The following is a 13,947-nucleotide window of genomic DNA, read 5'->3' on the forward strand; positions in this document are numbered from 1 at the left end:
TTGCCTCACATCTTCCAATACTTCTACGGGAATCCAAACTGATCTTCCCCAAGGTCGGCTTCTATTAGTTTTTCCATTCGTCTGTAAAGAATTCGCGTTAGTATTTTGCAGCCGTGACTTATTAAACTGATAGTTCGATAATTTTCACATCTTTCAACCCCTGCTTTCTTTGGGATCGGAATTATTATATTCTTCTCGAAGTCTGAGGGTATTTCGCCTGTCTCAGTTTAGTCAGGACTGGCTCTCCCAAGGCTGTCAGTAGTTCTAATGGAATGTTGTCTACTCCCAGGGCATTGTTTCGACTCAGGTCTTCCAGTGCTCTGTCAAACTCTTCACGCAGTACCTTATCTCCCATTTCATCTTCATCTACATCCTCTTCCACATCCAAAATATTGTCCTCAAGTACATCGCCCTTGTATAGTCCCTCTGTATAGTCCTTCAACCTTTCTGCTTTCCCTTCTTTGCTTACAAATAGATTTCCATCTGAGCTCTTGATATTCATACAAGTCGTTCTCTTTCCTCCAAAGGTCTCTTTAATTTTCCTGTAGGCAGGATCTATCTTACCCCTAGTGAGATAAGCCTCTAAATCTTTACATTTATCCTCTAGCCATCCCTGCTTAGCCATTTTGCACTTCCTGTCAATATCATTTTTGAGACGTTTGTCTTCCTTTTTGCCTGCTTCATTTACTGCATTTTTATATTTTCTCCTTTCATCAGTGAAATCCAATATTTCTTCTGTTACCCAAGAATTTATACTAGCCCTCGTCATTATACCTACCTGATCCTCTGCTGCCTCCACTACTTCATCCCTCAAAGCTACCCATTCTTCTTCTACTTTATTTCTTTCCCCCATTCCCGCCATTTGTTCCCTTATGCTCTCCCTGAAACTCTGTACAACCTCTGGCTTAGTCAGTTTATCCAGGTCCAATCTCCTCAAATTCTCACCCTTTTGCAGTTTCTTCACTTTTAATCTACAGTTCAGAACCAATAGATAGTGGTCAGAGTCCACATCTGCCCCTGGAAATGTATTACAATTTAAAACCACGTTCCTAAATCTCTGTCTTACCATTATCTGTCAGTATCTCGAGGCTTCTGGCATGTATACAACCTTCTATTATGATTCTTGAACCAAGTGTTAGCTATGATTAAGTTGTGCTCTCTGCAAAATTCTACCAGGCGGCTTCCTCTTTCATTTCTTACACCAAATCCATATTCACCTACTACGGTACCCTTCTCTCCCTTTTTCTACTACCGAATTCCTGTCACCCATGACTATAAAATTTTCGTCTCCCTTTACTGTCTGAATAATTTCTTTTATTTCATCATACATGTCTTCAATTTCTTCGTCATCTGCAGAGCTAATTGGCATATAAACTTGTATTACTCTAGTAGGCGTGGGCGTCATGTCTATCGTGGCCACAATAATCCGTTCACTATGCTGTTTGTAGTAGCTTACCCACATTCCTATTTTTGTATTCATTATTAAACCTACTCCTGCATTACCTCTATTTGACTTTGTATTTATAACCCTGTGTTCGCCTGACCAAAAGTCTTGTTCCTCCTGCCACCGAACGTAACTTATTCCCATTATAACTAACTTTAACCTATCCATTTCCCCTTTTAAATTTTCTAACCTACCTGCCCGATTAATGGATCTGACATTCCACGCTGCGATCCGTAGAACGCCAGTTTCCTTTCTCCTGATAACGACGTCCTCTTCAGTAGTCCCCACCCGGAGGTCCGAATGGGGGACTATTTTACCTCCGGAACATTTTACCCAATACGACGTCATCATCATTAACCATACAGTAAAGCTGCATTCCCTCGGGAAAAATTACGGCTGTAGTTTCCCCTTGCTTTCAACCGTTCGCAGTACCAGCACAGCAAGGCCGTTTAGGTTGGTGTTACAAGGCCAGATCAGTCAATCATCTAGACTGTTGCCCCTGCAACTACTGAAAAGGCTGCTGCCCCTCCTTAGGATACGACGCGTTCGTCTGTCCTTTCAACAGATACCCCTCCGTTGTGGTTGCACCTACGGTACGGCTAACTGTATCGTTGAGGGACGCAAGCCTCCCCACTAACGGCTAGGTCCATGGTTCATGGGGGGTGTTTTTTCGACATAATTTCATCAAAGATATTTTTCTTGAGCGTTTGTACCACCTGGCTGAATATTTTCATCACTTTGCTGAACATTGATTTCTTCAGTTACGTCCAGTGTTATTTGTTTTTCTTTTTTTACCATATGCGACTAAAATTCCACGAAAGTCCCCCAAATCCCCACTAGCCTTAAAAAACAGTAATTAATAAATATTTACGAAAGTAAAGGCTGTAACAAAAGGTATGGTACAACTGTTATATGCGACAGCGTCCAAACCAATAAAGATATTCACACCACGTTCCGCTCGTGTGTCACACTATCTCGGAAAGATGTTATTCCATTCAGTCGGTTTGAACATATTTGCCTCTGGTGGCATGCATAACACGTAGTATGTGTTCTAGCTCCATCCACACTCCACGCTAGATGTTCGCATCAACGGTGGCAATACATTCGGTTCTTTAAATCACTGGTGTGGTTGTCAGGCGTTTAACAGACTCTGTTCTTGGCATACCTCCAAAGAAAGAAGTCTGTCATTGTAACATTAAGGGCTCTAGAGGACATCAAGCTGCACGACCCCTGCCAAAATAGAGATCTCTGATTCGCCGAGCACAAAAATTAAAATAATAACATTATAATTACATTTTTAATATCGTCAGTACTTCTTTATAACACGAAAATAAGGTCTGACATCGTCTTAATATTATTTTCCATCGTTGTAGCACTATAGCCTGGAAGTATCAACAATTCGGCTCACTTTCCTTGCAGAACGCTGCTCGCCGAACTACTGCAGAGTTCTGTACTTCGTATCGGTGACACTAATGATTACTTTAAAACGTAATATTATATGAGTATTAACTGGCATCAATGCTCAAGAGAGCTTGTGCGCTAGTTTCCTAATTTGTTGGGCGCTGCTGAATCGCTTGTCTGATGTTTCTGTTTGACTACTCTGGCAAGTCACTGAACGTAACTAGTGGCCGGTGGTATCTTAGAACAAGACCCATTCACTGGCGAGTAAACCGTTTTGAAAACTAAGTACCGTGTCGAACTGCACAGCCATTTCCGACTTCATTTATATAAAGGGTGAGCTCATTTGAGGGCAGAGTGGAAGTCTGTTGTGTTTGCTGACGAAAAGTGATTCTGCCTCATTGCCAGTGATGACTATGTGTTGTTTAGAAGAAGATCACTTGAGGGACAGCAATCAATCTGTCTGCATTCTAGACACACTTGACCTATGCACGAAGTTATGGTCTGGGGTGCGATTTCTTGTGACAGCAGTAGTAATCCCGTGTGCATCAGTCCGGTAATTCGACCTGTTGTGCTGCCATTCGTGAATAGCATTCAAAAATGGTTCAAATGGCTCTGAGCACAATGGGACTTAACATCTGTGGTCATCAGTACCCTAGAACTTAGAACTACGTAAACCTAACTAACATAAGGACATCACACACATCCATGCCTGAGGTAGGATTCGAACCTGCGACCGTAGCAGTCACACGGTTCCGGACTGAGCGCCTTAACCGCGAGACCACCGCGGCTAGCGAATAGCATTCCAGGGGGTGTTTTCCAACACGATAATGCCCACATACCTCCATTGCGTCCCCACATGCTCTGTGGAGTATCGACATGCAGCCTTAGCCTGCTAGATAACTGGATCTGTCTACAGTTGGCCACATATGAGACATCGCTGGACAACAACTGTATCATCATACATAACCAGCATTGATCGTCTCTGTATTGAGCTACTAAGATCAACAGGCAAAGGGACTTCATTCGACAAACTGACATCCAGCACTTGTGCGACTCCATGCATATTTGCATTCATCAGTGTAGTGGGTGCAATGTCATATGTCGCGCTTACATTACCTGTGACTTTGCAGTGTTAATTAAATGTCATATCTAAATATATACATTCCCATAATTTCATTACATTCCATTAATTGCTTTTCGGTGTTGCGATTTGTTTCCCTAAGGGTATTTGGTTGTTAAAAGAGTGCATTCTCGTTAATAAACTACATTTTGTGTCGAGCTGGGGTACGCATTTCATAAAATTACACGAGATGTATCAGTTGCAGTTATTTCATTCATTCATTCATTCATTCATTCATTCCATATATACCATCATTGGAGAATGTTATTTCGACTGTCTTGCTTTATGTGCTCTGATGTTTGCCCACTGCTCCCACTGTTCCCACATTCCTTCTTGGTGTTCCTCCTTCCTCTCCTGGGTCCTAGCCTTTCGTGTTTCTAGTTTTGACTTTCTTAGGAAACACTGCCACCTCTTATGTTTCTCCTTGAGTGGGACACGCTTCAAGATGTCATCATGGCTGATCTCCACTTCTTTAAGATCTTTCTTCACCTATGTGAACCAGACTTAATTGTAGTGTGAGTCAAATTCGTCCTTACTTCAAGTTAAGAAGTTTTCAAACTCCCACAGATCATCTCGTAAGTTTTGACAATGTTGTACGCTTCGCTGTCCCAGTCTTTCTACCATATCAGCTTAACTATGCCGTTAAGAAGACCGAGGACAAAAATCCAGAGGTTTGAGGTCAGGAGATCTTGGAGAGGAAGACCCTCCTCACTCATCCGTCTTAGTCCAAGATTGTGCGTTACATATCGTCTTGAATCACTAGTGAAATCTGGTGGCGCTCCATCAGGAATGGAGCACAATTTCTTGTTTCGCAAGTGGAGCAACTTCAGGCACGTCTAGAAGATCCTCTTGGAGGAACCGAATATACTCTTCACTAATAAGTTTTCTTGGAAGAATGTGTTTCAGTTCACGAAACTATTAGAGAGAAACACAGCTGATATCGTAACTCAGGAACAGTGTGCGGTCAGAGTTGAATCCAATTATATGGAGACTTGATCGAAACGTTTGCACTTCAAATACGTTTCTGCAGTGTCCAGGTATCAGAAGCCTCAGAAACCACATTTAACAGCGCTGACATCTGGGAGACGTTCATGAAGAGACTCACTGCGTTCCTGAAATGCACTGAAACAGATGCGGAGCCATGCCAAGTCCGGCACCGTGGCCAGTAGCTCTCGCTTCCTCGGTCGAGACTCCATGGCAGGATGGAAGCTGTCCATCAGATTCTCGGCTGAGTTAAAATTAGGTGACTTTGATGGCCATGGGAGTATGGTAAACCACTGTTAAGGTTCATCCGACCACACATGTACACTGCAAACTGCGGGACTCGTTGCATTATCTTGCTGGTAGATGCTATCGTACCGGCAAACAAGTAACATGTGAAGTGGATACGGTCCCCAAGGATGGACTCATACTTGCATTGATCAATTCTGCCTTCTACCTTCCAGAATGACTAAATCGACCGGGAAATGTCACAAACATATCCGACATGTCATAACGCTCCCCCCTCCGGCCTGGACCCTTCCAACGATTATTGCTGGATGTTCATTCCCGATACGTCAAGCTGTACACGCCTTTTACCTGTATGATCCAGCTTAAAAAGTGATTCATCTGAAAAGGCCACCTTTTGACACGTCTTGCCCCTCACTCCCACACACACATCCAGGTTCGATACTGGCATGCTAATTCCAGTCTTCGTCACCAATGAGCATTTGCCAGCATGAACCAGGAGCCTGCTGCGGAGGCCAATTGGCAGCATTGTTCGCCGAACGGTCGTTCAGAAGGCATGTTGATAGCCCCTTGGTTTATCTGGGTGGTCAGTTTCCCACCAGTTACACGTTGAAGAAATTCTGGTCGTATGTAAAGTACACAAGCGGCAAGACGCAGTCAATACCTTCGCTGCGCAGTGCCGATGGTACTGTTATCGACGACTGTGCCGCTAAAGCGGAGTTATTGAACGCAGTTTTCCGAAATTCCTTCACCAGGGAAGACGAATGGAATATTCCAGAATTTGAAACACGAACATCTGCTAGCATGAGTTTCTTAGAAGTAGATACCTTAGGGGTTGCAAAGCAACTCAAATCGCTTGATACGGGCAAGTCTTCAGGTCCAGATTGTATACCGATTACGTTCCTTTCAGATTACGCTGATACTATAGCTCCCTACTTAGCACTCATATACAACCGCTCGCTCACCGATAGATCTGTACCTACAGATTGGAAAATTGCGCAGGTCGCACCAGTGTTCAAGAAGGGTAGTAGGAGTAATCCATTTAACTACAGACCTATATCATTGACGTCGGTTTGCAGTAGGGTTTTGGAGCATATACTGTATTCAAACATTATGAATCACCTCGAAGGGAACGATCTATTGACACGTAATCAGCATGGCTTCAGAAAACATCGCTCTTGTGCAACGCAGCTAGCTCTTTATTCGCACGAAGTAATGGCCGCTATCGACAGGGGATCTCAAGTTGATTCCGTATTTCTAGATTTCCAGAAAGCTTTTGACACCGTTCCTCACAAGCGACTTCTAATCAAGCTGCGGAGCTATGGGGTATCGTCTCAGTTGTGCGACTGGATTCGTGATTTCCTGTCAGGAAGGTCGCAGTTCGTAGTAATAGACGGAAAATCATCGAGTAAAACTGAAGTGATATCAGGTGTTCCCCAGGGAAGCGTCCTGGGACCTCTACTGTTCCTGATCTATATAAATGACCTGGGTGACAATCTGAGCAGTTCTCTTAGGTTGTTCGCAGATGATGCTGTAATTTACCGTCTAGTAAGGTCATCCGAAGACCAGTATCAGCTGAAAAGCGATTTAGAAAAGATTGCTGTATGGTGTGTCAGGTGGCAGTTGACGCTAAATAACGAAAATTGTGAGATGATCCACATGAGTTCGAAAAGAAATCCGTTGGAATTCGATTACTCGATAAATAGTACAATTCTCAAGGCTGTCAATTCAACTAAGTACCTGGGTGTTAAAATTACGAACAACTTCAGTTGGAATGACCACATAGATAATATTGTCGGGAAGGCGAGCCAAAGGTTGCGTTTCATTGGCAGGACACTTAGAAGATGCAACAAGTCCACTAAAGAGACAGCTTACACTACACTCGTTCGTCCTCTGTTAGAATATTGCTGCGCGGTGTGGGATCCTTACCAGGTGGGATTGACGGAGGACATCGAGAGGGTGCAAAGAAGGGCAGCTCGTTTTGTATTATCGCGTTATAGGGGAGAGAGTGTGGCAGATATGATACACGAGTTGGGATGGAAGTCATTACAGCATAGACGTTTTTCGTCGCGGCGAGAGCTTTTTACGAAATTTCAGGCACCAACTTTCTCTTCCGAATGCGAAAATATTTTGTTGAGCCCAACCTACATAGGTAGGAATGATCATCAAAATAAAATAAGAGAAATCAGAGCTCGAACAGAAAGGTTTAGGTGTTCGTTTTTCCCGCTCGCTGTTCGGGAGTGGAATAGTAGAGAGATAGTATGATTGTGGTTCGATGAACCCTCTGCCAAGCACTTAAATGTGAATTGCAGAGTAGTCATGTAGATGCTCGGTCGTACACTTCCGTCATCTATGGCTCGTTGTGCACCACGGTTGTCTTGGCGCCTCTTATGGATAATGGCTTTCTGTCATACACGGTATGACTTTACCACGACGACACGCGAACAGTTTACTAACTTAACCGTTTCGGATCTCTTTGTTCCCTGGGCTGGAAAGCCAATTATCGTGCTCGTTCGCAGGTTAGACTGGGCGTTTCGTTTCCACATAACAACAGCTCAACTTTTTATCCTTCCCCCGGCCCGGTTTATATACTCTACTGCTAGAGTCACGACGTCCCGTCTTTGTGTGGTTATTGTGTGTTCATAGTGAAAGATATTGTATGCCCATTGTGAAAGATGTAAGAAGGTCATAGAAAAGTTTAGATGTAGTAGTGACAAAAGGTGGCTGGTATATGGCGCAGTAAAATTCGTATCAAAATGCATGAACAAACTCGGACTCTGCAAGTTCTCTGATCAACAACATCACAATATTTTCAAAATGTTAACTGCTGTTACTATAAAGAGTTGGTACAAACGAATAACGGCATTTAATATCGCAAAAGAAATGTATTCATTAGGCACATCGACGAGCAGACTCGCCCAGCGAATGAGTTATTGCCGGTAAACAGTTTCTTTCATTATTCCCCACAAAAAGTAATCACTAGCAATCTGATCGCAAGAATGAAAAGGCTGATACATGCCTACGCTAGTACTTTTAGAACAGTCCGAAACAATAACTGCATCCTCGAAGCGTTTCAGTACCCAGAATAACCACCTTTGGCCGTAATAATGGGCTTGATACGCCTGGCCATTGAGTCAAACAGAGCTTGAATGGTGTGTACAGGTACAGCTGCACATGCGGCTTGAACACGATACCACATTTCATCAAGAGTAGTGACTGGCGTATTGTGATGAGCCATTTGCTCGGCCACCATTTAACAGACGTTTCCAGTTTGTGAGAGATCTGGATAATGAGCTGGCCAGGGCAACAGTCGAACCTTTTTCTGTATCCAGAAAGGCCCGTACCGGACCTGCAACATGCGGTCGTGTGTTATCCTGCTGAAATGTAATGTTTCGCAGGGACCGAATGAAGGGTATAGCCACGGGTCATAACACATCTGAAATGTTACGTGCACTGTTCAAAGTGCCGTCAATGCGAACAAGAGGTGACCGAGACGTGTAACCAATGGCACCCCATATCATCACGCCGGGTAATACGTCAGTGTGGTGGTGACGAATAACGCTTCCTGTGGGCGTTCACCACGATGTCGCGAAACACGATGCATCCATCAATATGCTGTAAACAGAACCTGGATTAATCCGAAAAAATTACGTTTTACCATTGGTGCACCCAGGTTCGTCTTTGAGTACAAGATCGCATCCTGTGTGTGATGCAGCGTCGAGGGTAACCGTAGCCATGGTCTCCGAGCTGATAGTCCATGCTGCTACAAACGTTTTCGAACTGTTCGTGCAGATGGTTGTTGTCTTGCAAACGACCTCATCTGCTGACTCAGGGATCAAGACTTGGCTACACGATCCGTTACAGCCATGCGGATAAGATGCCTGTCATCTCGACTGCTAGTGATACGAGGCCGTTGGGATCCAGCACGGCGTTCCGTCTTACTCTCCGGAACCCATCGATTCCATATTGTGCTAACAGTCATTGGATCTCGACCAAAGCGAGCAGCATTGTCGGGATACGATAAATCGCTATCGCTATAGGCTACAATCCGACCTTTATCAAAGTCGGAAACGTGGTGGTACGCCTTTCACCTACTTACACCAGGCATCACAACAGCGTTTTACCATGTAACGCTGGTCAACTGCTGTTGTAAGTGTCGCCACCGGCACCAGCCTTGTGTGAATCCTCTGAAAAGCTAATAATTTACATATCACAGCATATTCTTCCTGTCAGTTAAATGTCGCGTCTGTAGCTCTGTAGCACGTCATCTTCGTGGTGTAGCAACTTTAATGGGCAGTAGTGTATTTATTGAGCGGTCGAGGATTGTAACCTAACGTGTCTTGGGAAAATCCCAAGGGTTCAGTGAAACTTAACACAGAGTTAAGTGGGTATTCGGTTTGACAAGTGTTTAAATATGAACAGAAAGCTATAAGTCTAAGAATAGTTCCCACGAAGCAGGTACGGAGAGGGTCTAGCGAGCGAGCCAGCGAGCGAGCGAGCGACTTGGTTTTACTAGCAGGGCTTCGATGGACCACAGGTAGATGGACCGTAAGGTATACGACTTGCTAATGGCGGACATAGTATGCACTATCATAACATGAAATGGGTCTAGGAAGACTAGAAGAGTAAACGTAAGGCCATCAAGTCTATCAATAGTGCGAAATATTGCCATTGCAACAGAAATATGTTGAAAATTAAATCATTCATTCCAGCGCAAATATGTACACTTACTAAGTGATAAATACTTTTGTGAGGCACAGTACACACTATGGCCAGTGAAGAGGCTGCAAAATAGGCATCAACAAATATTACAATTTAGTTGTTAAATATTCAATAACATTAAGTTTATGTATCTATGGCTTTCGAACCCAATCATTCTACACAGTTACACTGGTAAAATGAAGCAGTATATAGTTATTAGAGAATCGATTTATTAAGCTGTTATCCATGCTGACGGTAGTGTAAAAGAGTCTCCTACAGGCGAAAATGTCGGTATTAATGAGATACCTAATTAAACATGTTAAGAATTGATGCCAGCAGACCTACGTTGAACAAGCCTGTATTTTAGTGAAGGAATCGTTAGCGGGCGAAGGGTAGTCCATTTGTATATAAGTCAAGGATTTGTACGAAATGGGTTGCGTGGTGCGGAGCTGCTCGAGCTCTGATTGGCTGAAGTGTCATGTTGTTAGGGTATATTGGTGCTGGAAGAGGTGATTTGGGGAGTACAAGCGACGCAAAAGATCGAAGAACAGTGCGGGACGTCAATCGAGGAGAGACTCACGTTTCCTGTCATCGGGAACTAAAGCAGACTGTAGATACAGTTTGAATAGCTTATAGCATCTTGGATACGGGTATCTAAGAGTCGCGTGCACGAACTGATATAGTGAGTGCACGTCACTCACTGATGTTAGTGTAGCACCACATAACTCGAGAACTTTTTATATAATATTTATAATTTAATTTACCTACAATTAACTTTATTTACGTAGGAGCTAGAACGTTACTGAATAAACCATCTGTTCTTGAAAAGTAAATCTGTAGCGTTGAAAATTTTTACATTGTTTATTTTTATTAATTTATAATAGGCGTAACTTGCGACCACAGGATCACCTACTGGTAAATTGGCCTGTTAACACAGCAACAGGACGTAAAGCAGATGGTGTTGTGGATCGTCCCTATAATATTTATAAGACATGTTTTATTCAGACTCACACGTATGTCCCTTCGTCACTTCAAACGCAGAGCAGTAAAGTCACAAGCGTTTCTTAGCACCCTATGTGTGCAAAAAGCGTTTAAACGAGTCTCTGCTCCATTGCTTTGGTCGGATTTCCTCGCATGCAGGTGAATTTTATGAGAAACAGTGGTGAGATTTTTCTAGAAAATTAATAAGTGATTAAGAACTGCGTCTGCTTTACGTATTCATAAGTCCTAACCTAAGACATTCCAGTTTCAGAAACAGACGTTGTGAACGGTATATTTGATTTCAGCCATTTCCTTCGGTAAGCTAAACCCCTCTGCCAGAGGGCACCCAAAAAACCGGAAGAACATTGCCGTCGGCAGAGCTTGTATAGCACGCGTTTCTGCTGCTAGGTGTGCACAGAGCAAATAATTGCAAGCTCAGTGCCTTCTGTGTTGCCGACCTGCCTTGTTCTATTTATCCACAATGACTGTTTTCGCTAGCGCCTTCATGTTCTTGTTTCGTATTTTATGATGTCAACTTTGAGCGAACAACGTGAGGCTGTGAAATTGTTTTCTACTCGGTAAAAATGCTGCTGAAACTGTTTTAACGTTGAAAACAGCTTGCCAGGATGACGCTATGAGAAAATCCTAAGATTACGAGTTGTTTGTGGATTTAAAAATGGTGGTATGTCGATTGATGACAAACCTCTTTCTGGATGCCCATCAACTCTGCGTTAGAGAATTTGTGGTTAAAAATCGTATGGTTCTGATGCCCCACTCACCGTACTTCCCTCACCTGGCTACGTCGGACTCTACTTATTTACACGCATGAAAAGGGACATCAAAGACGCCGAGTTGACAGCTATGAAGAAGTCGAGAAAAAACGAGGCAGTTGCTGTCAGCATTTTCTAAAGATGACTAAAAAGAATGTTTCGAAGAGTAGAAGCTTCGGTGGGGCTATTACATTAATTTAGTTGAGAGTAGTTTTAAGGAGATAAGGTTGTTTTATAAAAAAATTTGAAAAAATATATATTTTAAAAAATAGTTCCGGTTTTTCTGGGTACCTCGGCGTATGTTTCAGAGGCGGAACTGATCACGCTGGGCTTGTAAGTATTATGTATAGCGAATACGTACTACGATTACAGCATGATCTGTGAGCAGCGTTTGAAACAACTACTTCGACAGATTTGCATGTAATTACAGGCTCCACGACAAACGTCCATATATTTATATTCTTTTACCATTCTTTGTTTCCGTATTCTTTCATTTCAAAATTGTGGAGGCATGTGCTGAAGGCCTGCCGGAGTGGCCGAGCGGTTCTAGGCGCTACAGTCTGGAACCGCGTGACCACTACGGTCGCAGGTTCCAATCCTGCATCGGTCATGAATGTGTGTGATGTCCTTAGGTTAGTTACGTTTAAGTAGTTCTCAGTTCTAGGGGACTTATGACCACAGCAGTTAAGTCCCATAGTGCTCAGAGCCATTTGAACCAACATTTGCTGAAGACCGTGTAGATGAGCTTGGCATTCGTAAACTAGTGGTCTCAGGAAGCCTCAGGTGATGAGACAGCTAGTGACACCCATTTACCACAGCTGGGCTGCTGGCCTGCGGGTCAGCCGTTCAGTGCTGGGTCAGCTGTGCCTGTGGTGGCGGAAACAGGCCGGCGGAGCGCTGTGCTGCTACACGTGCCCTGCGCAACGGCGCCGCCTCCTCGCGAGGCTGCCGCCGTCAGCTGTGATGAATGTCCGCTGCCACTCTGCACATCCATCACCGCCGCAACTCTGTGCCCGCGTAATTGTTTCTTAAACTCGGGCTCTGCGGCCTGTCTGCAGCCGATGACCGAAGACCCGCCGAGCGGCACAGCTCGCGTGGCGCACTCGTCCCACACTCCAATTATTGTTACGTCTATCTGGGCTACGGAACACTCGCGCGTAGACTCTTAAGGCGTGCTGTCAGGAAAACGTGGAATTCGGCGGACGCTACATTTACATAATTCCTGAAGAGCTGTTTCGCAGATTTCGTTTATTTGTGGGCAGATGGGTTTGGAACTTAACCCAATAAGTCCCAAAGAATTTTTAATTGAATTTTTTATTCCTTAATTATAATGTACATACTGTATTAACTACAGTAAGTACAAAAATAGCCTACAAATATTGATACATGCTGATATAATGGGCGTCCTCAAAATAGGACGCCGGAATGTAACAGTATCGTATAGCATACTAAACTGTATTCAAGTCTTAACTATTTATTTCTTGTGAAATGGTACAGAAGACTTCATACACAGTGTTACACGGTATTTCACTCATTATGTTTTTGGTTTCCCATTGAATTAGCTCTTACACATTTTCTTTGGATGCTTCTTTTGTCAATCATATGACCAATTCCATTAAACCTGATGTCTGGTATTATTCTCAACTGACTTGATGGGTCTTCCATTGGATGTCCAATATTCGGTCTTCCAGTGTCCACTTTCTGGTATGTAACTAGCAGCACGTCTGAAATCCAGTGCATTTTTCCCATGTACTAGTCTGTAGAACAGCCAGGCTTTACGAAGGCCATTTCCAGCATACGTGTAAATAGGACTCAGTACCATTTTTCCCTCTAATTACCGTTGCATATTTTCCAACTAACCACTAATGGTGGTCAACACCCATGTATGCACCCATGTATGCGTTATACGACTTCAAAACTGCAGGTTGTTGCACTTTTGTCTTCTTACTTGTTAGTCTATTGTACCACGTAGCTACTCCCAAAGGTTCAAATTTGTCAAAATTTTTACCAATTGTAACGCTTCTGTTGTCGTGCCATCGAACAAATAAGACTTCACCATTCCTGTAGAACTAGTAGTCATAGTATCCTCGAACTGACTTTCAGTTCGTTGCTGCTCAGTAGTGGATAGTCACCAACTCAGTTCTCTCTGACAGTCCCAGTTGCTCGGAAACTCAAATTTATCAGATGAATGAAAAGATCTCTACTAGTGAACAAATTGTCAAAGTATACACAATGATTCTCTGGGTTTTTAATGCAGTCCAGCATGTTTAGGACTACTCGGTTCCAGTAACGTCGTCTGGTCC

This window comes from Schistocerca gregaria, chromosome 3 (genome assembly GCF_023897955.1).
Source record: "Schistocerca gregaria isolate iqSchGreg1 chromosome 3, iqSchGreg1.2, whole genome shotgun sequence".
Taxonomy (NCBI): domain Eukaryota; kingdom Metazoa; phylum Arthropoda; class Insecta; order Orthoptera; family Acrididae; genus Schistocerca; species Schistocerca gregaria.